The sequence below is a fragment of the Canis lupus genome, chromosome 9 (genome assembly GCF_003254725.2).
Source record: "Canis lupus dingo isolate Sandy chromosome 9, ASM325472v2, whole genome shotgun sequence".
Classification (NCBI taxonomy): domain Eukaryota; kingdom Metazoa; phylum Chordata; class Mammalia; order Carnivora; family Canidae; genus Canis; species Canis lupus.
The window spans coordinates 37,126,069-37,153,034 of record NC_064251.1 but is presented as its reverse complement, the minus strand read 5'-3'; the positions used below and the strand labels follow the sequence as shown (position 1 = coordinate 37,153,034).

The following is a 26,966-nucleotide window of genomic DNA, read 5'->3' as shown; positions in this document are numbered from 1 at the left end:
TTTTTTTTTAAAACCGATATATCTAAAATATTATCATTTCAACATAGAATCAATGAAGAAAATTACTAAGGAGGGACACCTGGGTGGCTCAATGGTTGAGCGTCTGCCTTCAGCTCAGGGCGTGATCCTGGAGTCCCGGGATTGAGTCCCATATTGGGCTCCTTGAATGGAGCCTACTTCTCCTGTCTCTGCCTCTCTCTCTGCCTCTCTTTGTGTCTCTCATGAATAGGTAAATAAAATCTTTTAAAAAAAGAGGAAAGTAAAATTCTCAAAAAAAAAAAAAAAAGAAAATTACTAAGGACATCTTTTATATTCTTTTGTACTCAGTCTTTTTTTTTTTTTTTTAATTATTTATTTGACCCAGAGAGAGAGAGAGAAAAAACACAAGCAGGGGGAGCAGCAGAAGGAGAGGGAGAAGCAGGTTTTCTCCACTGAGCAGGGAGGCTGACTTGGGGCTCGATCTCAGGACTCTGGGATCATGACCTGAGCCGAAGGCAGATAGTTAACAGACTGAGCCACCTAGGTGCCTCTGTAGTCTTTCAAATCCAGTGTATACTTAAAACACAGATCAATTTGCTAGACACATTTGAAGTGCTTAATAGTCATGTGTGGTTAGTGACTATTGTATTGGACAGAGTGGGTCTAAATTAGTGCTTCTAAAAGTGTGCTCCCTGGACCAGCAGTACTGATAAGGGAAAGAAACAAAAACATTCACTCTGGGTCTGCCTTCGGCTCAGGTCATCATCTCGGGGTCCTGGGATCCAGCCCAATGTCGGGCTGTCTGCTCAGCGGGGAGTCCACTTCTCCCTCTCCTTCTGTGCTTGCTCTCTCTCAAATAAAAAATAAAATCTTAAAAAAAAAGGGGGGGAAAACATTCACCTTTAGCTCAGAAGACTAACCTATAGCCTGCATAGTTTCGATAAGGATCAAATACGTGCTGGTTGTTACATTCTTAAAGGGTCTCGTGACTGCCTATAAATCTCACTGATAGTTAATATCAAACTGAATGATAAGCACCAGAGATATCTTGTGAAAGTAGTTTTATGAGTATAACTTTGAAGAAACATTTATGACCTCATACTCCCTGCATGTCCCCTCCCCCTTGAGCACTAAGCATATAACTGCCAGCTTCATACAGCAAAAGTGCAGCTGCTTCTGCCCAGGGGTCCTATTTCCATTAACTAAACTTACCAAGTTATTAACTAAACTTACCAAGTTGCACTGTAAGACTTCTCAAGAATTCTTACTTGACCTTCACACTCAACGATCCTGCAACATTATCCGTATCACCCTAAAAGTTATTAGAAATACAAATTCTCAATCTTTACCCTTGACCTACTGATTTGGAAACTGACAGTAGGGCCCAGCTTAAAATCTGCATTTTAACAAGTCTTTCAGGTGATTCTGTCACATGTTAAATTTGAGAACCATTAGTCTAAATCATGGGAAACTGATAGGAGAATCTTTTTTCCTTTACTTTTAAATCCTGGGGACCTGGTAGTAGAAATTCTGTTCTTTTTTTTTTTTTTTTTTAAGATTTATTTATTGGGGCACCTGGGTGGCTCAACCAATTAAGTGTCTGCCTTTGGCTCAGGTCATGATCCCCAAATCTTGGGATCAAGCCCCAATTCAGGTTCCCTGCTCAGTGGGGGGCCTTCCTCTCCAGCTCCCTCTGCCTTCCCCTCTGCTCTCTCTCTCCCTCTCAGATAAATAAATAAGGGACGCCTGGGTGGCTCAGTGGTTGAGCACCTGCCTTTGGCCCATGGTGTGATGCTGAAGTCCCAGGATCGGGTCCCACATTGTGGGCTCTCTGCATGGAGCCTGCTTCTCTCTGACTGTGTCTCTGCCTCTCTGTGTGTGTGTCTCTCATGAATAAATAAATAAAATATTGAAAATAAATAAATAAATAAATAAATAAATAAATAAATAAATAAATAAATAAATAAATAAGAGAGCCCATGCTGGGGGAGGGGGAGTGGTCAGAGAGATTCTCAAGCAGACTCTCTACTGAATGAGGAGCCCAATGTGGGACTCAATCTCAAGATCCTGAAATCACAGCCTTAGCTGAAACCAAGAGTTAGATGCTTAACCAACTGAGTCACCCAGACCCCCCTAAAATTTTGTACTAAACACATTCAACATGGTTCAAAATTTTTTTAAGCACAAAAGTATATACAGTGAAAAAGCTTCCCTTCCTGGGGCACCTGGATGGCTCAGTCAGTTAAGTATCTTCCTTCTGCTCAGGTCATGATCCTGGAGTCCCAGGATCAAGTTCCATGTGGGCTCTGCACTCAGGGAGCCTGATTTTCCCTCTCCCTCTGCCCCTCCCCACTCATGCTCTCTCACTCTCTCTCAAATAAATAAACAAAATCTTAAAAAAAAAAAATAAATAAAAGCTTCCTTTCCCACCCTAGGCCCAAACTATCCATTTCCCCTCCCCCAAAACAATCAAAATGATATGTTGGTAGTCAGCATCCAAGATGGCCTCCACCAATTCATACCTCCTGGTGTTTGCTCCTTTGATATTGTGATGTGACAAGAAGCATATATTTTAGTTTTTATCACCAATCCCTGGCCAGAGCTCTTAAAACCTTTGTAATTTTCTAAGTAATGATGGTGCTAGGAGCATATTTTGTTTGAATATTTGGTCTTTGACCTTTTTCTTGATAGAGTTCCTAAGTCTCTTGGATTTCCCAGGTGATAAGAGTATCTTTTGTTCTAATGAGTTGATTCAATGTGTTTGTGGATAGCTTCAGAATGGGCGCTGGTCACCAGAAAGACCAAGCCATGATTAGAAGATCTTTAGGCCCTTGCCCTACCTGAGAAGAGGAGTTAATTAATAATCATACCTACATTAGGAAGCTTCCATTAAAATCCCTGAATTACAGGGTTCAGGAAGCTTCCAGTTTTGTGAACACATCTACATTCTGAGATTGTGACACATCTAAACTGCACGGGGACAGAAGTTCCTCCACTTGGGACCGTTTCAGACTTCACCCTATGGATCTCTTTGGCTGTAATCTGTATCCTTTGTCATATCCTTTATTACATAATAAAATGGTAATAAATATCAGTAAGTATTTCCCTGAATTTTGTGAACTATTCTAGCAAATTATCAAACCTAAGGATGGAGTTATGGGAACTCCAATTTATAGCTTCAGCCATCAGTAGTATAAATGACAACCTGGGACTTACAATTGACATCTGAAGTCTTGAAGATGGTCTTGTAGGACTGAATCCCTGACTTATGGGATATGATACTAACTCCAAGTACATAGTGTCAGAACTGAAATGAATTGTAGGACACCAGATGGTGTTGGAGTATTTGTCGGTGTGTGGAAAACCCCCCACATATTTGGTGACTAGAAGTAGAGTAGGAAAAGAGTGTATTTTCCCTAAACAACTCCCACATATAGTCCCCTCTCATACTGTACCAGGACTAGTCTGTATAACCAGTAGTATACTACAGAGATGATGATATGTCCATTCTTTTTTCTTCTTTAAAAAATTTATTTTATTTTAAGGGGGGAGGGGCAGAGGGCGATAGTCTTCAAGCAGACCTCTCCACTGAACCCCTACACGGGGCTCAACCTCCCAACCCATGAGATCGTGACCTGAGCCAAAACCAAAAGCCAGATGCTTAACCAGCTGAGCCACCCAGTTACCCCAGCATGTCCATTCTGATGCTGGAGTATAATAAGACGTTATGGCTTCTGCCTTGCCCTCTCTTAGATCACTTACTGGGAGTGGGGTGAGGGGCCACTGCTATGTCATAAATATATTCAAACAGCCCTTGCACAGAGGTCCATGTAGTGAAGATCTGAGGCCCCCAACCAATAGTCAGAAAGAAGCTGAGGCTTCTTGCTAAAAGCCATGTCAGGGAACCATCTTGGCAGTGGATTCTCCATCCCCAGTAAGTCTGAAATGACTGCAGCCCCAAATGACATCTGAATTGCAGTCTGATGACACACCCTAAGTCAGAACACCCAACTAAGCCCCTTTTGAATTCTTGACCCACTGAAACTGTAAATAAGAAATATTTGTTATTTTAAGCCACCAAATTTTGGGGTAATATTCTATGCAGTAATAGGTAACTAATATACTATGACCAGAGAATTTTAAGAGTTAACTCAAGGTTTATACATCTAGGAAAACTAGGCCAAATGAATCTAAACTACTGCCCTAAGAATATGTTAGTCATGCTAGGTTTTACAAAAACAAGAATAAAAAAACAACAATTCTTCCTTAAAGTTTTAAAAATTATAAACATAATGTGTCCTTCTTGTTACACACACACACACACACACACACACAGTACAGAGTTATTTGCAATAAACAGGATAACTCCCTCATCCTCTGAAACTGCCCTGATTACATCTATTCCTGAGTATTAATTCTTCAACCTTTCCTTCCTTTTCATGACATACAAGATATTTTTAGTATATTCTCATTTTCCCCCCAAATCACCCAGAGTCTGTTTCTTTTTAATGCTAGCAGAGGAATAGAGATAGTATAAAATGGAGGTATCATATTTAACCTGTCTTGTCCTTGGACATTTAAATTATTTCAAGTTTTGGGACGACTGGGTGGCTCAGCAGTTGAGTGTCTGCCTTTGGCTCAGGGCGTGATCCTGAAGTCCCGGGATTGATTCCCATGTTGGGCTCCCTGCATGGAGCCTGCTTCTCCTTCTGCCTATGTCTCTGTCTCTGTGTGTGTGTGTCTCTCATGAATAAATAAATAAAAATCTTTAAAAAAATATTTCAAGTTTTCAATATTATTAATAAACAATAAACATTCCTTACATCTTTATATGCCTGTACACTATCTTTAAAATAAATTCCGGGATCCCTGGGTGGCGCAGCGATTTGGCGCCTGCCTTTGGCCCAGGGCGTGATCCTGGAGACCCGGGATCGAATCCCATGTCGGGCTCCCGATGCATGGAGCCTGCTTCTCCCTCTGCCTGTGTCTCTGCCTCTCTCTCTCTCTCTCTCTCTCTCTGTGACTATCATAAATAAATAAAAATTAAAAAAATAAAATAAAATAAAATAAATTCCTAGAGGGACTCCTGGGTGATTCGGTGGTTGGGTGTCTGCCTTTGGCTCAGGGCATGATCCCAGGGTCTGGAGATCGGTCCCACATTGGGCTCCCCTCGAAGAACCTGCTTCTCCCTCTGCCTATGTCTCTGCCTCTCTCTCCATGTCTCATGAATAAATAAAATCTTTAAAAATAAAATAAAATAAGTTCCTAGAAATGAAATTGTTAAGTGAAAGAGTATGTTATGTACATTTAAACATTTGATAAGGGATCCCTGGGTGGCTCAACGGTTTAGTGCCTGCCTTCAGCCCTGGACGTGATCCTGGAGTCGTGGGATCGAGTTCCACATCAGGCTCCCTGCATGGAGCCTGCTTCTCCCTCTGCCTGTGTCTCTGTCTCTGTCTCTCTCTCTCTGTGTGTCTCTCATGAATAAATAAATAAAATCTTTAAAAATAAAATAAAAATAAATAAACATTTGATAAATATTGCTAGATTTTCTTAAAAAAATTATCACTATACACCTTCAAGAACTGTATCATTGGAGATTTTGAATGCTCCTTTCCCCATCTCTACCCCAATTCTGATTAATGAAGAATATACACCCCCCAAAAAATTAGTCAAATGCTAATTGAAATACAATTATGTTAATATGGATAAAACTCTACTACTCCAATGCTAAGCTATAATTTAGCTTAGGTTTGAGGCTAAAATAAAGACTCTTATTGCTGGCCTGAATTCAGATCTTGAGACCCATACACTCAGGCATTCTCACAGATAAATCAAAGTCAAAAAATGAAATTCCCTTCCTTTTATAAATTAAAGTCCCAAATTCTATTCTCCTCAATTTCTATTGGGCTTGATGAGTCTGTTTTCCAACAACAGTAGCTAAATCTCAAATCCTCTCCCTACCCCCAATAGTGAAGCCTCTCTAAAATACCTCCAAAGTGGAATCAATCCTCCCTGTTGAATAGATCCCAGATGAAGGAGATAGTCTATTGATTGATTCAAGATGTGGCAAGGCATGTGGAGAGGTGGTCCCAAATAATTTTTTTTGTTGAGGAAGAGAACTAGAGTCTGTTTCTCAGTCTTGGCTTGAAAAATAATTGACAGGAGACCGAAGGCACTCATTTCTGCTTCACCCTTTTTCTGTTGTTCCACTGGATGGATAAGAAGTAGAGACTTGATCCTTGGTACCAATGGCTATATTAAGCTATATTACTTAGAGCAAGTAGTTAGAAAGGTGGGGTGTTGTCTTACTGTCACATAGTGATAGCAGAGTATAGTTCTAAAGTATGAATAAACTGTCTTACTTCTCTGATTAAAGACCTCTGGTCTAATCAATGCCTAAATCATAAAGTCTACATTTCTTAATTTGGCTTTTAAAGCTCTTCACAATCTAATCTAAACCTACATTTCCACTTCTTTCATTATCCTACTCTCCTATTTTTGAAATCCAGTTTTCAACTATGCCAAAAAACTGGCCATTGTCTCATTAGGCAACACATGATGAATCATGTTTTTGATATATCTTATCAATACTGAGAGCCTATTTAACCCCGAATTACACAGAATATATCCTCCCTGGGCTGTCAGGCAGCTCAAAGTTAAATTTGATATCTACTCACTGAACTGTTATTACTAATTCTTATTAATTAGCCTGATTATCTTTTCCACTTCTTTGGATCAGATCTCTGTCATTATATTCAAGATTTGGCTTTCTTTTAATTATAAAATTAATGGAATATAGGAAAGAAGAAAATATATTAGTTTTTTAAAAAGGAAATAATGCTGGAGCCTGGGTAACTCAGTCAGTTAAGTGTCCAACTCTTGGTTTTGGCTAAGGTCATGATCTCAGGGTCATGGTATTGAGCCCCACATTGGGCTCCTCACTCAGCAGGGAGTCTGCTTGAGATTCTGGCCCCCTCACTCTACCTCTCCTCTGCTCATGCTCTCTCTCTCTCTCACTCTTCCTCTCCAAAAATAAATAAATCTTTTTTTTTAAAGATTTTATTTATTCATTCATGAGAGACACAGAGAGAGAGAACAAGAGGCAGAGACACAGGCAGAGGGAGAAGCAGGCTCCATGCCAGGAGCCCGATGTGGGACTCGATCCCGGGGCTCCAGGATCACTCCCTGGGCCAAAGGCAGGCGCCAAACCGCTGAGCCACCCAGGGATCCCCAATAAATCTTTTTTTTTTTTTTTAAAGAAAGGATACTATTATTTTTAAAAGAACTTATTTTTTTTAAAGATTTTATTTATTTGTTCATGAGACACACAGAAAGAGAGGGGCATAGACATAGGCAGAGGGTGAGGGAGAAGCAGGCTCTCCTCAGGGATCCTGATGCAGGACTTGGTCCCGGTACTCCAGGAACACGCCCTGAGCTGAAGGCAGATGCACTTAGCTGCTGAGCCACCCAGGCGTCCCTTTTTTAAAGAACTTAAATGTATACAATTTTACTCCTAGGTATATACCTAACAAAAATGTAGATATATGTGAATTTAAAAATATATAAAAGAAACAATCATAGAATATTATTCATAATAAATAAAAATTACAACCAGTTGTAGACCACACAAATAGATTTTTGGCATATTCAATAAAAATACCATGTAAAAATAGAAATTAACAAACTATAGCAAGATTCAACGTGACTGTTTCTTCCAAACAATGACAACCAAAGAAGCCAGCTGTGAAAGAAAATATTCTGAATGGTTACACTTATATAAAGTTCAAAATAGACAAAATGAATCTAATAGTGATAGAATTCAAGAAGTGGTTACCTCTGGAGAGGATGCTTGTGACTAGGAAGTTATATGAAGGGGCATCTGGACTGTTAATGGGTGCTTAGCAATAATTTATTGAACAACCGATGCAGTAAAAGGATATTGATCTCATTATTTTTAATGGCTCCAGAGTCTTCCATTAGGTGGATGTTTACTAATTTATTTAACTGTTTCCCTTTTATTGGATATTTATGTTGAACTTAGGGTTTTTTTATTCCTATTATAATGCTACAATGGCTAGCCTTGTACATAGATCTTTTTCCATTTGTGTTAATATGCCTGTAAGATAACATTTCTAGTAAAGAACTGATGCTTTAAAAGGAATACATGTTGTAAAGGTTGATGAGCATTGTCATATAACCTTGCAAAAAATCTGTACTATTTTGCATTTTCACTAATAGGACATGATTGCTTTCTTTCTGTAATCTGGGAATTCACTAGGTAGTATTGGTATTTTACATTGCTGTCTCCCGCTTCTGCATTTTCTCACTTCTGCATTCATTTGTGGTTTTTTATTTTAAATTATTGGTAATGTTGAAAAACTTCTCATGTTATTAGCCATCTGTTTATTTTATTTTTTTAATGAGATGCCTATTTGTTTTTCTCCTTTTTCTCCCTCTAGGGTGTGGCTTCTTATATATTAAGAATATGAACCTTTGTCAAGTGGTGCAAAATATTTCTCCTGGTTTGTCCTTTGGAGTTTGTCTTCATTTAGGGTGATTTTTGGCCTTGGAAGAAGTTAAAATTTCTGTGTGTTCTATTTTGTGTTTTTAAAGATTCCTAGTATCTTGTCATACTTGAAGTCGAGGAGGAGGCAAGTTTTTCATTAATTTGTTGGTGTACTGACCATTTTGTATCAATTTTTCCTAGAACACAGTGTACCCTGTGGATGTTCTAGGGGGAGGAGATCAAGGTAATATCAGACAAGTCCTACCCACACATCCTGGGCTGGCCTCCCACATGCTGGCCTGGAGCAAATGAGACAAGGAGTCTAGCTCTTCAAGGCCTTTATGAATGCCTCTTTGATACTGGCCTCTGAAGCCTTTGAAATGGATCAAGGCAGAACATTCACTTTTTATCCACCAGCCACATTGTATCCACCAGCCACATTGTACACCAGCCACATTGTATACTACCTGAGAATGCGTTAGTTCCTGCTCAGTTATATTTTCAAGTCTAGTTTATTAGATGACACTACCCAAATAATACTATGCCAGCTATTTACTTATGTAAAAATCATAACATTTGGAATTTAACATAATGATCCCCTTTCCTTGTATTTTAATGTTCCCTGAAATGAAACTCTTTTACTCCTAGAGAAAAATTAAAACCACTCAATTTTCCCTTTCCCAATTCTGAGCTTTAGCTGGAAAGGTCTTATTCAAGTGCCTTATCAGAGTTTTCTTTGACAACTGCATCTTCTGTCCTACTGTAGTTCTTCCAGCAATTCTCAGGACATTCCAATCCAATTCTGTACTTTTCTTGAGTTTTAGAAGGACACATGAAAATGTTTCAGCATAATCCCCTTGTCCACAAAATTTCATTTCCTAAGCAATAGTGTTTTTGATGATCTAGTAGCAATCTAAATCCACAGGCTAGGTACCAATCTAGCAGAATTTGCATTGCTGGAACCAGAGAATAAGGACAACAAGAAAGGGCTTCCTTATTTTAGATCTGCCATGAGTCTTATCAGTCCCTTCGAGATATTCAGAACATACCACCTATGAAATTACAACTCAAGCGGGAGGAGATCGACCATAAAAAGTTGTGTCACGAAGCATCCAATGGTCTGAGAAAAAAAATTTACCTCACATATAAATTTTCCCTACCCAGACAACAGCACGTGAATTACTTTTGTCTCTTTGCAAAAAAGGAAAAGAAAAAGGAAAAGGAAACTTAAAATAGTTCCTCCTCAGATCCAGACTAATAGGAAATTTTTTCCTGTCTATCTTCCAACCTCTTTCATGGTGAGAAGTAACAGTTTATCTCTCATAACAGAAAACAAAGAAGCATATCTTCCCTTCCTCCTTCTCCTTCCCAGCAGCCAGAACACAAAACCAAACAAATGCAACTACCCAGGAATTTGAGCCTTGATTAAGTGATGATGAAAAGATGAAGCAATGGTCAATTTCCTCACAAGGGGGGCTGCTGTTTAAAGACAACCAGTTTGTGGTAATTTGCTGCAGTAGTCCTAGGAAATGAATACAGGCACTTTTTTTTTTTTTAAGATTTATTTATTTATTCATGAGAAACACAGAGAGAGAGAGAGAGGCAGAGACACAGGCAGAGGGAGAAGCAGGCTCCATGAAAGAGCCTGATGCGGAACTCGATCCTGGGTCTCCAGGATCACACCCTAGGCTGAAGGTGGCGCTAAACCACTGAGCCACCGGGGCTGCCCTGAATATAGGCACTTAGAGTTATTTTTATAATATACTCTTCTAAGTCTTGTCTTGTGGTGAACTTCTAGAGTGAGATCTAAAGTCAACTGGTCTAAAAACTCCCTCTTAACCCAGTACCTCCTTGGTGGAGTGTTAGCCCATTATCCAACCTAGTCTCACACATGACCTTTTGTGGTACTGTCACTGGTAGTGTTGTGGTCCTGTCTGGCTCCCATTTCATGCCTCTCAACACCTGTGTTTTCCCTTAACTTCATTTGCATTCTAAGCCCAGCCACATTTAGCATATGTCTCCGTTTGTAAGATGGGCTATAATATTTCAAATGTTAATATGTATTTCCTTGCCCTTCAGATCACACATACAAATTTTTTTTTTCTTTTTCCAGAAGAATTTTTTTCCACAACCTACAATTAGCTCTCGCTCCCCTGTTGCTTTGCCAAAACAGGGGAAGAGGTGGGAACATCCCTGTGCAATATAAGGAACAAAAGTCAGTAAATTTTGCTTTGTAAGTTCAAAGGCCATTTCTGTATTATAAAGCAAGAAATATTGAGAAAGTAGATAAATATAGCCAGCAGGCAAGACCAGATAATAGAGACTGAGAAAATGACTTCTCACTCCCATAACCACCTTCCCATCCTCCCACCCCCATGATGAATTCCAAAGGGAAGAAGAACCCAGTAGAAATAAACCTAAACACACTATATTTTAAATTTTAAAATTTTTTTTTTAATTTATGATAGTCACACAGAGAGAGAGAGAGAGAGAGGGGTAGAGACACAGGCAGAGGGAGAAGCAGGCTCCATGCACCGGGAGCCCGACGTGGGATTCGATCCCGGGTCTCCAGGATCGCGCCCTGGGCCAAAGGCAGGCACCAAACCGCTGCGCCACCCAGGGATCCCCACACTATATTTTAAACATGAATTAAGATAAACTGAATTTGGCTGCCTTAAATTGGCAAGATTGTTTTCTGCCTCAGGCAAGATGAGGACTCAAGATCAGAAAGTACAATTAAATTGTAGAGAGTAGTTCTATTTTATACACATCCTGCACTTGCAGGAGCTTCCTCCTGCGCACTACTGCCTCACTTACCTCACCCTACCACCAACCCCACTATTTAGTTGCTTTCAGAGAATAAATTTCTTTTGTTTTAAAATATTTTATTTTATTTTAAAGATTTATTTATCTATTAGAGAGAGAGAGAGAGCACAAGCAGGGAAAGGGACAGAGAGAGAAGAAGGAAAGAAGCTCCAGCAGACTCCCTGCCCAAGCAGGAACCCGACATGGGGCTTGATTTCATGACCCTGAGATCAAGACCTGACCTGAAATCAAGAATGACTCAACCAACTGAGCCAGCCAGGAACCCCTAAGATTTTATTTTTAAGTAATTTCTATGCCCAATATGGGACTTGAACTTAAGACTTTGAGATCAAGAGTCACAAGCTCTACCCACTGAGCCAGCCAGGCATCCCTTGAAGGGTAAATTTCAACGATTTCCTGAACTTTGGTTTTTTCTGGGAGGAGACCCAGCTACTTCTGAGAGTACTACTTGATCCTGTTTTGTTAAATCTTTCAGGTCCCTCCCTGAAATGGTAACAATGATGAACTGCCTATTTTCCAACACCGTTATAGTTGAGTAAAGGTTTTTTTTTTTCATGTCTCCCTACTTGTAAGCACAGCCTTTCTTTCTGATAGGGTCCTCTGCTCCCTCACATGCTGATAACCCCTAATCTACTCTCTGCCAATTCTGTATAAAAACTGCTGTTTGGGGGCGCCTGAGTGGCTCAATTGGTTAAGTGACCAACTCTTGATCTCAGCGCAGGCCTTGATCTCAGGGTCATGAGTTCAAGGCCTGCATTGGGCTCCACACTGGGTATGGAACCCACTTCAAAACAAAACAAAACAAAAATTGCTGTTTGTTTCTTCGTTTAAGATTTCCTATAGTTAAAAATATATATATATATTTCCTATAGTTGGGACACCTGGGTGGCTCAGCAGTTGAGTGTCTGCCTTCAGTTCAAGGTATGATTCCCAAGTTCCAGGATCAAGTCCCACATCAGGCTCCCTGCGGGGAGCCTGCTTCTCCCTCTGCCTATGTCTCTGCCTCATTCTGTGTGTGTCTCTCATGAATAAATAAATAAAATCTTACCAAAAAAAAAAAAAAAAAAAGATTTCCTATTGTCATTCTTTTTTTCTGCCAGAGGCCCTTCCTCTGTCTTTCTAACCTAACCCATAAAGCTGAGGATTCCAAATGCAGATTCTCTTTAAATGAAATTTCATAAACCTAAAGGCCAAAAATATCACTCATTTCCTCCCCCTTTTTTTCAAGAAGCCACACATGGTTCCCATGGATTCTTCCACTCATTGTTGAATGGACACCATGGATGACTGAAACCCAGAAGTGTAAGGGGTTATCTAACAACTATTCAGAATTCCTAATCAGCAACCAATAAGAAAGTAGTGAGGGTTTATCAGTTAAATTCCTTTGGATGTTAACAGAAAGTGACTGCTACATACTAAGGGAAAGAAAAGAAAAGCAGCTGAAGCAACTCACAAGTCTTGGAAAAAAGTAGTCTTCTTTTTTTTTTTTTCCATTTTGACCATTTCAAAATGTACAATTCAGTGGCACTAATTACAATCACAGTATTGTGCAACATCACTACTATTTATTTCCAAAACTTTTTCATCACCCCAAACAAATTCTGGGGGAATCCCTGGGTGGCTCAGCAGTTTGGCGGTTGCCTTCGTCCCAGAGCGTGATCCTAGGGTCCCAGGATCGAGTCCCACATCGGGCTCCCTGCATGGAGCCTACTTCTCCCTCTGCCTGTGTCTATGTCTCTCTGTGTCTCTCATGAATAAATAAATAAAATCTTAAAAAAAAAAAAAAAAGCCTCTCCCTTAAAAAAAAAAAAAAGAAAAGAAAAAAGAAAAATTCTGTACTCATTAAGCAATAGCTCCCCATTCCCCCATCTTCCAGCCCCGGGTAACCTCTATCCTATTCCTGTTTCCATGAACTCGGCTACTCTAGGTACCTCATGTAAGCAGACTCGTACAATATTTTTCCTCTTGTGTTTGGCTTATTTCTTTTAGCATGATGTTTTCAACAAAAAAACCAAAATATCTGTTTGAATTCCTGTGTCCAATTTTTATGGTCATAGACCCAGAGATGGACTGGCTGGATAATAGGCTAATTTTGTGTTTAATTTTTTGAGGAGCCACCATACTGTTTTCCATAATTTAATCTTTTAGTAACTTTTTTTTTACTGTGACTTAGAGAGTATTTCTTAAATATGATCATGTCAGAAATCTTAGGATGGATAAAATAATCTTGTCTTTTTCCATTTCTGAAAAAAAGGGGGTGATTTTGCTAGGATTACATTGAATCCATAGATAGCTTTAAGAAGTATTGACAGCCTATCAATATTAAATCTTCCAATTCATTAGATGGAATGTCTTTCAATTTATTTGGGTCTCTAATTTCATCCAGTAATGTTTGATAGTTTTTTTAAAAGATTTTATTTATGTATTCATGAGAGACACACAGAGATTGAGAGAGAAAGGCAGACACACGGGCAGAGGGAGAAGCAGGCTCCATGCAGGGAGCCCGACGCAGGACTCGATCCCGGGACTCCAGGATCACGCCCTGGGCCGAAGGCAGGTGCCAAACCGCTGAGCCACCCTGGGATACCCTGTTTTTTTTTTTTTTTTTTTTTTTTTGGGATACCCTGTTTGATAGTTTTTAATGTATAAGTCTCACACTTCCCTGGTTGAATTTATTCCCAAGTATTCTATGCTTTTTGATGATATTGTAAACAGAATTTTTTTGTTTGTTTTCAAGGAGCTTACTGTTTATTAGGAGTGTATATATGGGGGATCCCTGGGTGGCTCAGTGGTTTAGCGCCTGCCTTTGGCCCAGGGCCTTACCCTGGAGTCCCAGGATCGAGTCCCACACTGGGCTCCCTGCGTGGAGCCTGCTTCTCCCTCTGCCTGTGTCTCTGCCTCTCTCTCTGTGTCTCTATGAATAAATAAATAAAATATTTTTTAAAAAAGGAGTGTATATATACAAGAGATCTTTTATAAAATTGAGGTGTAATTGACCTATACATCATATTGGTTTCATGTGTACAACATAACAATTTGATAATTGTATACATTGTGACAAGTGGGGATACTGACCACTATACTAATGAGGAAGGAGCTGATAATTGTTTACATTGTGAAATGATCCTCACAGAAAGTCTAGTTACCATATGTCATTATATTTAATTACCCCAATTTTTTTCTTGTTGATGTGGACTTCCAGGATTTATTCTCTTAGCAACTTTCTTTTTCTTCATGTTTTTCAAGATTTTATTTATTTATTCATGAGAGACACACAGAGAGAGGCAGACACGTAGGCAGAGGGAGAAGCAGGCTCCCTGTGGGATCCTGATGCAGAACTCTATCCCAGGCCCCTGGGATCATGACCTGAGCCAAAGGCAGATGCTCAACCACTGAACCACCCAGGTGCCCCTCTTAGCAACTTTCAAATATGCAATACGGAATTATTAACTATAGTCACTATGCTGTACACAACATTCCCATGAGTTATTTGGAATTGTTTTCTTAATTTCCTTTTTATTGTTTGTAGCTCTGGTATATAGAAATAGAACTGATTTTTGAGTATTTATTTTGTATCTTGCATAATTACTAATATCATTTATTAGCTCTAACAGTTTTTTTGTGGATTCTTGAGGATGTTGTACATATAAGATCATACCATCTGCAAATTGAAATAATTTTATTTCTTCCTTTCTAATATGGATACCTTTTATTTCTTTTTCTTTCTTAAGTGCTCTGTCTATATTGGAAAGAATAGGCACTAGAACACGCAGGCCCCTCAGAGAAGTCCTTGGTATGCTGCACAGGGCATCTCTACTCTAAACTGTTTCTATGTGTCTCCATACAAGATTGCAATTCCTGGGGGATAGACTGCTGTTCATGTGTTCATGACTGCTGGTGGCCTAATCCCTGCAGATGAGGTGTTATGATTAGCCTGGTTTGGTCATATTCCTTCTGCCTGGAACATGAGCCTGCTACCTGAAGAAAATGATGGCAAAGATGCCAAGCAGATAAAAGTAGCAAGTACTTCAGTACTTGAGGGTCCCACAAAGAAACCACCCATCTGGTCTGTATAAATTTGATTGAGGTGTCTCTTTTCTTGTTGACTTGCTAGAGATAAGTTACAGATCAGTTCTTGGTACTTTCCTATCCACTGGGTGGATTAGGATTTCTGTGAGGCAATAAGAAAATTCCCTGCTTTGGATCAAAGCATTAGACCTAATGTCTAATATTACCCCAAGAAAAAAAAGAGGGGGGGAAGTTCAGGTGTTCCTAACCAAACAGAACCTACCTATGATCCTGTGAAACATCAGGATTCAGTCCATCGTATGCTAAAGTCTGGAACCCAGATGACACCTGAGTCTCTATTGCTTACTATGGACTAGCAACAGAAATCTCTCTTACATCCTGACGACATTTAGTATCTTTGTTTTCTGCTAACATTTGTCCTCAAAGGACCTGGTTTCTTCAGAAGAGGCACTCTGAAACTGAATGTCAACTTTAGAACTTTGGATCATTCCCCAATGTGGCAAGAGCAAATCTTGCCACATAATTTTATCCCTTCTATTTTGAAAATGCCCCCTGGTGGTCAGAACTAGAATAGTTTCCATTGTAACAACCCGTTACAACAAAGTCACTGGGGATAATAGAGTGTGCACAGGGGGTGAACTAACCCACTGCTTGGGTCCACTCACCATGTAATCGAGCCTATATGGCCTTTGATGACCATTACCTTTTCTCTTGTCTTTTCTGCTTCCCTCTAAATTAATCACATTACAATCATTAAGAGGAAAATACTTGTTCCAATTCGTGTTATCGTGCTATCACAAGTTGTTAGCTCTTGTGGTAGCAACATATTTTGGGGAAGCAGTAAAGGTTCAGGTGCTAGGCAATTACAGGAAGTTAGTAATTAGTATATTCACTCCCCAACAGCATAGAATACCCATACCCAGCAGGAAAACCACTAAACCAAAAATCCTGAAGATCATGTAAGAATTCAATAGATGCCTTATTGTTAGCAAAAAGTATAAATCATGGCTCTCCCCACACATAAGAGTAGCAACTGAAAGCTCTGGAAGTCTTTTAAGCAAACCTATTCCTTGACCTCAGACATCGAACGGTTATAGACAAGATCCTTGAAATCTTCTCTTGAGAAATGTCAGAGGAAAACTGAAATCCACTCTGCATTTAAACAGAAAAACTAGGGGCAACTGGGTGGCTCAGTTGGTTAAACATCTGCCTTTGGCTCAGGTCATGATCTCAGGGTCCTGGGATCGAGCCCTTCGTGGGGCTCCCTGCTCAGTGGGGAGCATGCTTCTCCTTCTTCCTCTGCTGTACTCCTCTGCTTGTGTGTTCTCTTTCAGTTAAATAAATAAATACATCTTTTTTAAAAAAGACAGAAAAACTATCTGAAACTTACGCAAGTACTTGAAATGTCAAATTATCAGTTGCTGCACTTTTACTGAGTCAATGGAAGCCCTTTTGTGTTTCTTCCCTCTTGTTGATCTATCCTAGGTTTAGCGGAATAGTACATTTCTCCCTCTCTCCCAAACAGGAATTTCATATTTGAATATTGTCAGTTGTAGAAAATGACAGAAATAAACCTCCATTCCAAGTGAGATCATCTATAATAGTTTGTGATGAAAAAGTTTTGGAAATCACAGGAGGGGGTCTGTGGCATACCTCTGGGCTTCCACATTATATTCCCTTGACTCATCTCTGGTTGCAGTCCCAGCTGTGGTGGATATAGTTCCATGTGAGCTCAGAGGTGTGTAACACCCACAGTGGCCATGACCATATACAGAAGCCCTGACAACATTCCCCAATGCCACAGGAGTCTGCTAGATCCATAGACACATGCAGTCCAGGGCAAACTTATCCAAAGGGGAATGAGAGGGGATGATGGTCCACCCTGCTGGCCTGCAGACGGATCATTCTGGGAGGCATCCTATAGTTTCTCAGAAGGCCCTGGCTGACCAGAGCTTCCATTTCCCACAGAAACAACCTAGGTAATGGCCCTTACATAATCTTTTCCCTCATGTGATTATTTTCCAAGTAAACAACTTTCATTCAATTCCTTGTCACAGGTTCTGCTTTCAGGTAAACCCAAAAGTTGTCATTGATATTTGAGTTCTCTGTACAGAAACCTGGATATCTTGGCACTTGGTCCCTCTAGAGAACTATGGCTGGGGAGATGTGGCAACAAACTGATGGTTTTGAGTATGGAATAAAATACTGCAGCAAACAGAGACAAGTAAGGGAGGAGTGAAAATAATTCAGACCAGGACAAGGCAGAAGAGGAAGGGTTTTGATGGAATGGGGAAAAGGGTCTGTGGGCGTCCTGGACAATCTGAAAAGGAGCATACACCTTCACTCTAGAAAGGAGACCAGCTCAAGACTGTACTGAGGCTACACAGACATATCACTCTTTCTTTCTATTCTTCCCCTAATTCTTATTCTGATAGCTCCAGTGAGTCTCCAACACATTCAGGAACATGCAGTCATGGGTATTATCCCCCCTCCAGGGATGATATATGGCAAGTATGAAAATTCTAAGGAGAGAAGGGAATGCATGGTTCAGGCCCTATGACCAAGGATCCCTACCTAGCTCATTTCTACCCTTCCTTAGCCCCCTATTTCCCTGATTTTCTTGATACCCCACTGATCATCAGGTAGACTTTCATGATAGGTTAGAGGAAGACAAAAGCCACTGAGCTCTTCACTTTGACCCTATATATTTGATTCTTAAGTTCAAGAGTTGTGGCTCAGCCTCCGTGCCAGGTCACTTTTGTATGCTTATAGGATCACACTATTATTACCACTTTCTCCATTTCTTCCTCTAATTTGGCCAGAGGAGTAATTCTCCTCTTCTCACATTCCTTGGGAATGGGGTCCTGGGTCTTGTCATTCATTCTCTAAACTTACAAATTAAAACCCATTAGGAACAGGAGGTATTCTCTACTTGGATGTCTGCCAAGGGAGTCTGTGTGAGAAGACACGCCTTCAAACCTCAGACAGTCTATGACAGTCTCAGCTTTCACTTTCTGCTTATAAAGACTCTTAAAGTCAGCCTGAAATTAGTGACTAGGACCTTCTCCATTCCCAAGTCTCTCCTGAGCATGTGCACAGCCTTTTTTTTTAATATAGCTTCAAAATACTTTTATTTCTCTACTTTTGCCTTACTCCACCAACTCACACATTTGTGGGAATTTTATTCTTTATTAGTCAAAGAAATGTGTGTTTACTCACCATACAGCTTTTTATTTTTATTTATGTATTTACTTATTTTTAAAGATTTATTTTTAAGTAATCTCTATACCCAAGGTGGGGTTCGAACTCATGACCCTAAGATCAAGAGTCACGTGCTTTACCCACTAAGCCAGACAGGTGCCTCTACACAGCCTTTTAGATCCCCTGGAATATGATGTAGCTTTTTAGAGTTACCTATGGTTATCTAGTTCTTCAGGGTGTACTCTTAAATGCCCATCTTGTCTCTTGCTAACCCCAACGAAAAGCATAACCTTACCAGCAGCAATGTTGCCAGTAGATGGCTATTGTTTTGAAAATGTGGGGCCCCTGGGTGGCTCAGTTTGGTTAAGTGTCTTCAGCTCTGGTCATGATCCCAGGATCCTGGAATCAAGTCCCACATCGGGCTCCCTGCTCAGTGGGGAGTCTGCTTCTCTCTCTCTCCCTTTGCCCCTCCCCCTGCTTATGCTTTCTCTTGAGCTCTCTCTCTCTTTCTCTCTCTCTCTCTGAAATAAATGTATTTATTTATTCATGAGAGACACACAGAGAGAGAGAGGCAGAGACATAGGCAGAGAAAGAGAGGCAGGCTCCATGTAGGGAATCTGATGTGGGACTCGATCCCAGGACTTCAGGATAACGTCCTGGGCTGAAGGCAGGCACTCAACCACCGAGCCACCCAGGCATCCCAAATAAATAAAATCTTTATAAAAAAGAAAGGAAATGCTTTGTTCCTTTCATTTTAAAAAAATTTTTATTTTTTTATTTGACAGAGAGAACACAAGCAGGTGGAGGAGTGGCAGACACAAGGAGAGAAAGAAGCAGACTCCCCACTGAGCAGGGAGCCAGACTTGGGGCTTGATCCCGGGACCCTAGGATCATGGCCTGAGCCATAGGCAGACGCTTAGCCGACTGAGCCGCAAGTCCCCCTCTTTCTTTTTTTTCTGCTGAGCTGAATTCTGAGTCAAATCTAATAGCCAGAACTACCTAAAGATAGAGATTTTCCAGGGAGCTGAAAAAAATATTGGCTGTGCTCTGGGGATGTTGCTTTTAACTGAGCCCCACAAGAGGTCAGTCCTCTACATGGGCTGTGAGACCGCTGGCTTTTTGTGGCTACCATAAACTGAGCTGGGGAGGGAGGGTGGATAGAAATAGCATCCCATCCACAAGTTAAAATACCACAGATCCCATTTTCTAACCAAAGTTCAGTAATTTCTCCTGGATAGATGACTTCCAGTTTGTCCTGGGGCTCTGGTTAATTTCCAAAGTTCTAAAATGGTTCATTTTAGTTGTTTTGCCAGTATTTGTATTGTTTTTGTGGAAAAGTAAGTTCACTGAAGTCCTCATTCTGCCATTTTGGAAGTTTATCTCTAGGCAAGCTCATTCCTAAACATGGTTCTTCGCACATATTCTACATCTCTGTAGTAGCAGAGCTTTTTTTTTTTTAATTTTATTTATTTATTCATGATAGACACAGAGAAAGACAGAGACACAGGCAGAGCTCCATGCAGGGAGCCCGATGTGGGACTTGATCCCGGGTATCCAGGATCACGCCCTGGGCCAAAGACAGGCACCCAAACCGCTGAGCCACCCAGGCTGCCTTGTAGCAGAGCTTTTTTTTTTTTTTTTTTTAATTATTTATTTATTTATTTATGATAGTCACACAGAGAGAGAGAGGCAGAGACACAGGCAGAGGGAGAAGCAGGCTCCATGCACCGGAAGCCCGATGTGGGATTCAATCCCAGGTCTCCAGGATCGCGCCCTGGGCCAAAGGCAAGCGCCAAATCGCTGTGCCACCCAGGGATCCCTGTAGCAGAGCTTTTATTTAAAGTTTGTGCTGCTTCCACCAGACTCAAGGTCAGATCTGACTGAGTCTTCACAGCATGATTTAAACTTATTCTGATGTGAAATACCCCAATTATCTTTAAAGTGTATGGTTCTCTTAAATGGAACTTCCACAGGTCATTTCATCAAGAGCAACACCCTAGCCTGCTGTGCAATAGAAGACTGCTTACTGATATCAGATCCTGGACAGAAGGTGACAACTTGAGGGGTCCCTGGATGAGTCAGTGGGTTTAGCATCTGCCTTTGGCTCAGGTCATGATCCCAGGGTTCTGGGATCAAGCCCTCCCTGTGTCTGGCTCCCAGCTCAGTGGGGAGTCTGCTTCTCTCTCTCTCTCCCTGTGTCCCTCCCCTTGCTTTTGCTCTCTCTCTCTCTCTCAAATAAATAAACAAAATCTAAAAACAACAACAACAAAAAAAAACAAACACAAGGTGATAACTTGAGTACTGTCAATTCTCTGTATGACTGCCTTGGCTGAAACAAATCCCAATAGATTCTTCTGGTCCTGTTTTTATTCATCCTATCATCCAGGATGTGTTCTTGATCCATCACTGCTATCTTTGGGGAAGGGAAAAGCATCATGGGCTATTTATTTGGAATAAGGTGCTAATCTCTCCTACTTAGCTCTGGACCTTTCATCTGGCATTAGTTGAACTCATCCAGGCCGTGGAGCAGACATCTTAGTCCCCACCCCACCCACCCCCAAGAATCAGTTCATATCATCTCCATTGTCATTCATGCCTTTATGACTGAGACATGAACTGTACCTTTGTTTGTTTGTTTTTTTAAGATTTATTTATTTATTTATTCAGAGAGAGCGAGAAAGAGGCAGAGACACAGGCAGAGGGAGAAGCAGGCTCCATGCAGGAAGCCTGATGTGGGACTCCATCCCAGATCTCCAGGATCACACCCCGGGCTTCAGGCGGCGCTAAACCGCTGAGCCACCGGAGCTGCCCTGAACTGTACCTTTTGGGGTTCTAGGCACTAGTCTGACAAAAGCTTTCTGTCTTTAATTTTTATTGTCCTCCAGTGATTGAGAGTTAGTGAAAGACATATATGTCTACTCCCCTATGTCTATGGAACTGACTTAAATAATCAAAAGAAAATAATGCCAATGATGAAATGATGGAAGGGAGATTATATATATATCACAATCACAAAAGAATTTCTGCTAGATAATGGTCCCCTTGGACTCAATGAAAGGTAAAAACTTATCATTTCCAAGAGAATAGTGCAGTATCACGAAAACTAAGCAGAGGAAATCCTGGCAGAGCCACACTAGTACCTACTAATCAAAGAAATAAAATCTCCTAGAAAAAGCTGTTTTTTGAAGGTTTGGGGGCCATTATTACTTGGAAACTGACTTGATGCTACAGATCAATAGCACCTGAGGGCAGTTGCAGGGTTTAGAAAAGGAGGTCATGAAAATAGAAAAACTTGTGGGGAGATCTTTCCCTGATTGTACATCTCATTAGAGCAGGTAGTTATCTCAACACTGGGAGAAGTTTCCTTATTTTTAGGGGCAACTGACCCCGTGAGGCAGCTACTCTCAACTCAACTTACAAAACAGCCAGGAAGGAAGCCATAACACCCGAATCCAAAACAGGAGCCAGGCCAAACAAAATTGATACCAAAAACTATTACCTGGGGCAGCAATTTGAATAAACAATGGAAAAAGCTTCACTAAGACAAACTTCTAGAAAAGATGACCTATGACTCTGACTTCCTCTTACCCTGTGCAGGATGCTGAAATGCTGAACTGATGATTTAAACCCACATGATGAAGGACTCTGACAGCAACCAGGTAAATAGTGAGGGACCCAGGAAAAATAAATGCACAACATTTTTAGTCAATTATCATGACTCTCTAAATCAGGGGTCGGCAAGATTTTTCTTAAAGGGCCAGATAGGTAAACATTTTAGGCTTTGTGAGCCAAGAGACACAACCAAGGCAATTATGCAGATACTTATTTAAAAAAATATTAAAACCATTCTTAGCTTGTGGGCTGTAGAAACAAAACAGGTTGCTGGCCAGGTATGGCTCATGGGCTATAGTTCGCTGATCTAGACTTACCCTCACTCAAATATGAACAGTTCAGGAAAACACTGGGTCTGTGACCCAGTGAAAAAGATAAACACAGCATACACAAGAGATAGATATATTGAGGCACATTTGGTCATGACAGCTACTTAAGCTGGTTTGAAATCCCATTGAAACCAGCTTAAGTAGGAAAAGATTATTAGCTCAGGTAATTGAGGATGGGTAGATCAAAAGGAGGAGAAACATGGTCTTTTTATCCTATCTTTTTTCTTAGCTCTTCTCTATGATTCAGTCACTTTCCTTCTGCAGATGTTAAAAAAAAATGTATTATGTCAGAAATCTGGATTAAGTGAAAGATTTGGGGAAAATGAAAATTCCCAAAACTGACCAAAAAAGATTGGTACAAAGGCATAACATGAAAGTGATTTAAAAACAAGTCAAGAATGAGCTGCAGAGTGAGTAGCTCTGCATTTAAGGGGACTGGAAGTGAGTGGGGGAAGCTTGGAATGGTGGGAGATAACAGGAGGACACTCAACCAAGGACAATGTGTGAGGCTCTTGAGCATTAGTCTGCATCTGCAGATCCAGAAATTTGTTACCAGCATTTTTCCTCATAGCATTCCTCATCATTCTTGGTATGGGGCAGAGAAAAGGGCACAGGATTTATTTCAGAGATGGTGTTTTGATGTGCAGGTTGATTGAAGAAGGAAGGGATGTGAGGAAGGTGAAAGTGCTTCTGAAAGAGTATTTGAAGTGACAAGCCATGGAGGTCAGACTGAAGAGTGAAAAGAAGCGATGCAACAATGGGGCTGATAAGTCGGCAAGAGAAGAAAGATCAAGAACCTATAAGTATTTGTTAGTCAAACGTCAATAAAGCTGGTAAGACAAAAGAAACAATAGGTCTCCGTATGACCTGAGAACAATAGTGGTGAAGGTTAGAGTATGTTGGAGGTGGAAGAGAGAGAATGGTAAGTCAATTGGAGTCAAAGATTTCCAGTGTGGAGTAGTTTCTAGCATGGTCATGTGTGAGTCTAAACCGGAGTGAAGGATGTATGTCACTTGAGTAAGTCATGAAAGTGTGAGGTTTGGGAGTTGAATGGTTCTCCCAAAGTGAAGTTATCAGAATGCAGGCACAATATGGGGTTTAGAGGTAGATAAGAGCCTAGAACTGCAGGCTCTTCTTATAAATGCAGAATAGTAACTATAAACTGGAAGATAAGAAAGAAAAGTGGTAGGACACTGAGGTAACTCATTTGGTTAAGCATCTGCCTTCGGCTTAGGTTCTAATCCCAGGGTCCTGGGATGGGGTCCCCCACCAGGCTCCCTGCTCAGTGGGAAGTCTGCTTCTCTCTCTCCCTCTGTTCCTCCCCAATGCTCTCTCTCTCTCTCTCTCACACACACACACACACACTCTCTCTCTCTCTCAAATAAATAAAACCTTTAAAAAATAAATAAAAGTGGTAGAAGAACTTGTACCCATCTGAGAGGAATATTGGTTTGATAATAACAGAAAGAAGAAAAATTCAAAATACCCGTCAGCCCTTACGATCTGTGGATTATGGGAAAACATCGGCTCCCTAACTTCAAAAGGAGAGTACAGGAATAGGATTTTCAGGATAAGACAAGAAGGAAAGGAGGAAGGTAAGGTTATAGGAGAGAAGAGAGTGTGGGGGAGTTTGTTTATAGAGGAAATAAATGTCCAGAAGACACAGGGGAAAATATTTTAGGGAAGGGAGCAGTGGGATGATGAATTAGGAAAGAGAGAATAAAGCGATACTGAGGGACACCCAGTGGCTCAGCCGTTTAGCACCGCCTTTGGCCCAGGCCCTAACCCTGGAGACTGGGGATTGAGTCCCACATCGGGTTCCCTGCATGGAGCCTGCTGCTCTCTCTGCCTGTGTCTCTGCCTCTCTGTGTCTCTCATGAATAAATAAAATTTATTTATTTTATTATTCAATAATAAATTTTAAAAATAGAGTGGCTAAATGATGAGTTGCCTGTATTTTGGGTAAAATCCAAGAATGATAGGTAATTTTAGCTGGCCTCTAGATGAAATCCTGGTGTCTGGGTTCAGATGATCTCCTGAGATGGCTATATTCAGATAAGGTCTCAGTGGATTCTGTATCATAATATCCAAGTTGGGGAGTTGGGGTGGTCATGTTGGAGCTGGTCTAGTTTGGATTTATCATTGAATAACTTCCAAGCCATTGTATATAGTCAATGTTCAATGTATATTAATTATCCCATATCAACAGTCCTAGAACAGGGGAATGGGGTGGGATAGGAGTGGGCTACCTCAGAGAACTGGAATGGCGGAGAGACTATCTTATCCAAAGGCAAGGGTATGGACAAGATGAACTTAATTTGGGGTAGGAAGATGTGTTTGTTGAAGAGGAGGTGGAGAGAAGAATTCATTGTACTTCATCCCATGACACATGTTCAAAAGAGTCACTAACTGAAAAGTCTATGAGACTCAAGCTTCTGAAAGGAACATAAGGAAATCATTCCTTTGCCAAGTGAAGTGGAGGAAATGTCTTTTAAACAATCTCTCTGCCCATCTCACTTCCTGCCATCACCACCGTCTAATCAACCTACAATTGTGACATATCCTAACCTCACTTCATCTTCTGAATCTTTTCCCACGGATCTAATCTCAGTGATATTGTCACTTGTCCTTCAGGGATTTTATTGTTTTGTGCTATATGTTTATTGATTTCCTCTTCCCTTTACTATGCTTTAGTACAGAAGGTGCTGAATAGGATTGTCATTAATTACCCAGAACCATATGCAAATAACACCTTATAAACTGAAAGTAAAGCCTTGTTAGGGAGATTGACAGACCCTGAAGTTGTGAAAGCTCAATGCACACTACTTTTTTTTAAATAATTATTTTCATTCTGAAGTGTTGGAAATAGGGAAACTCTCCTGACTCCCAGCAAACTTTTAAAAAAGATTTATTTATTTATTCATGAGAGAGACACAGAGAGAGAGGCAGAGACATAGGCAGAGGGAGAAGCAGGCTCCATGCAGGGAACCTGATGTGGGACTCGATCCCGGGACTCCGGATCCCAGGATCACGCCCTGAGCTGAAGGCAGGCACCCAACTGCTGAACCACTCAGACATCCCCCAGCAATTTTTTTTTTTTTTTTTAAGATTTAATTTGGGACATCTGGGTGGCTCAGCAGTTGAGCATCTGCCTTTGGCTCAGGGTGTGAGCCCTGAGTTACAGGATCAAGTCCCTCCTCCAGCTCCCTGCATGGAGCCTGCTTCTTCCTCTACCTATGTCTCTGACCCCCTCTGTGTGTGTGTGTGTGTCTCTCATGAATAAATAAATACAAATCTTAAAAAAAAAAAAGATTTAACTTATTTCAGGGTGGGAGCATGTGGGTGAGTTGGGGTAGGAGCAGAGGGTGAAGAAGAGGGAAAGAATCTCAAGCAGATTCCATATTGAGTGCAGAGCCCTGTGAGAAAGAGAGAGGCAGAGACACAGGCAGAGAGAGAAGCAGGCTCCATGCAGGGAGCCTGACGTGGGACTCGATCCTGGGACTCTAGGATCTCGCCCTGGGCCTAAGGCAGATGCTCAACCACTGAGCCACCCAGACATCCTATTAACTTTAGATTCTTATCTGTTAAATAATGGTATTAGTATTTACCTTTGTAGAGCCATTGTATTAAGGCTGGAGCATATAAGGAACCCAGAATGAAATAAGGTATTCAACAAATAGTGACCGTTATTATAATTTTCCATTTCACATAAATTCTATTTTTTAAGTATAATAATAGTCCAGTTGAATAAGAATAATTAGTTGGCGACCTAAAGAGAAGACTATTGAGAGTTTGTGTGAAGCACCAAGCTTAAAGCTAATCTCTGGTTAATTGGTATTACATACACCCTAGTGATCACCACTTGGGATCTGAACAAAGCTGAAAACAGTTGTTTCTAGACTCTGGAATCTCAAAATTTATTAATACCAACTGAAAAGTGATCCACTTATTTGACACTTCACCTGAACTGAATTCACACTGTGGTGCCCTGAAGAGGCTATATGATGAGATGGTTGGGAATATAGCTCTGGAGTTAGACTGTATGAGATCAAACTCTATCACTCATTTTCTGTGTAACTTTGAGCAACTTTTCCTTCAGGTGTCAGTTTCCTCACCTACAAAATTGGGATAATAGACCCCATCTCATGGAGCTATTGTGAAGGTCACCTGAATTCATGTGTAAAGGGCTTAGAACAATGCCTAGCACACAACAAACGGTTCAATAAATATTAGTTATTTTTTAAATTTTATTTATTAAAAATATATTTATTTATTCATTAGAGACACACAGAGAGTGGCAGAGACCTAGGCAGAGGGAGAAGCAGGCTCCTCGCAGGGAGCCCGATGTGGGACTTGATCCCCAGACTCCGGGATCATGACTTGAGCCAAAGGCAGACACTCAACCACTGTGCCACCCTGGCGCCCCTAAATATTAGCTATTACAATAGAAATGATATGTACATTTTTCACAACTTCATATG

At 40.7% G+C, this 26,966-nt stretch overlaps 1 long non-coding RNA gene across 2 annotated transcripts in view; it reads left to right on the top strand.

Annotated features, from left to right (window-relative positions):
* LOC112654958 (uncharacterized) overlaps positions 1-25,911 on the top strand; it is a 45,442-nt gene extending 19,531 nt beyond the window's left edge. Inside the window, exons 3-5 of one of the 2 annotated variants that reach the window (XR_003133484.3) lie at positions 17,401-17,567; positions 22,142-22,203; positions 23,133-25,911. This is a non-coding gene — a long non-coding RNA (uncharacterized LOC112654958). The remainder of the gene's footprint in view (positions 1-17,400; positions 17,568-22,141; positions 22,204-23,132) is intronic. The other variant, XR_003133483.3, reaches the window with a different exon arrangement.
* Positions 25,912-26,966: the final 1,055 nt, after the last annotated feature.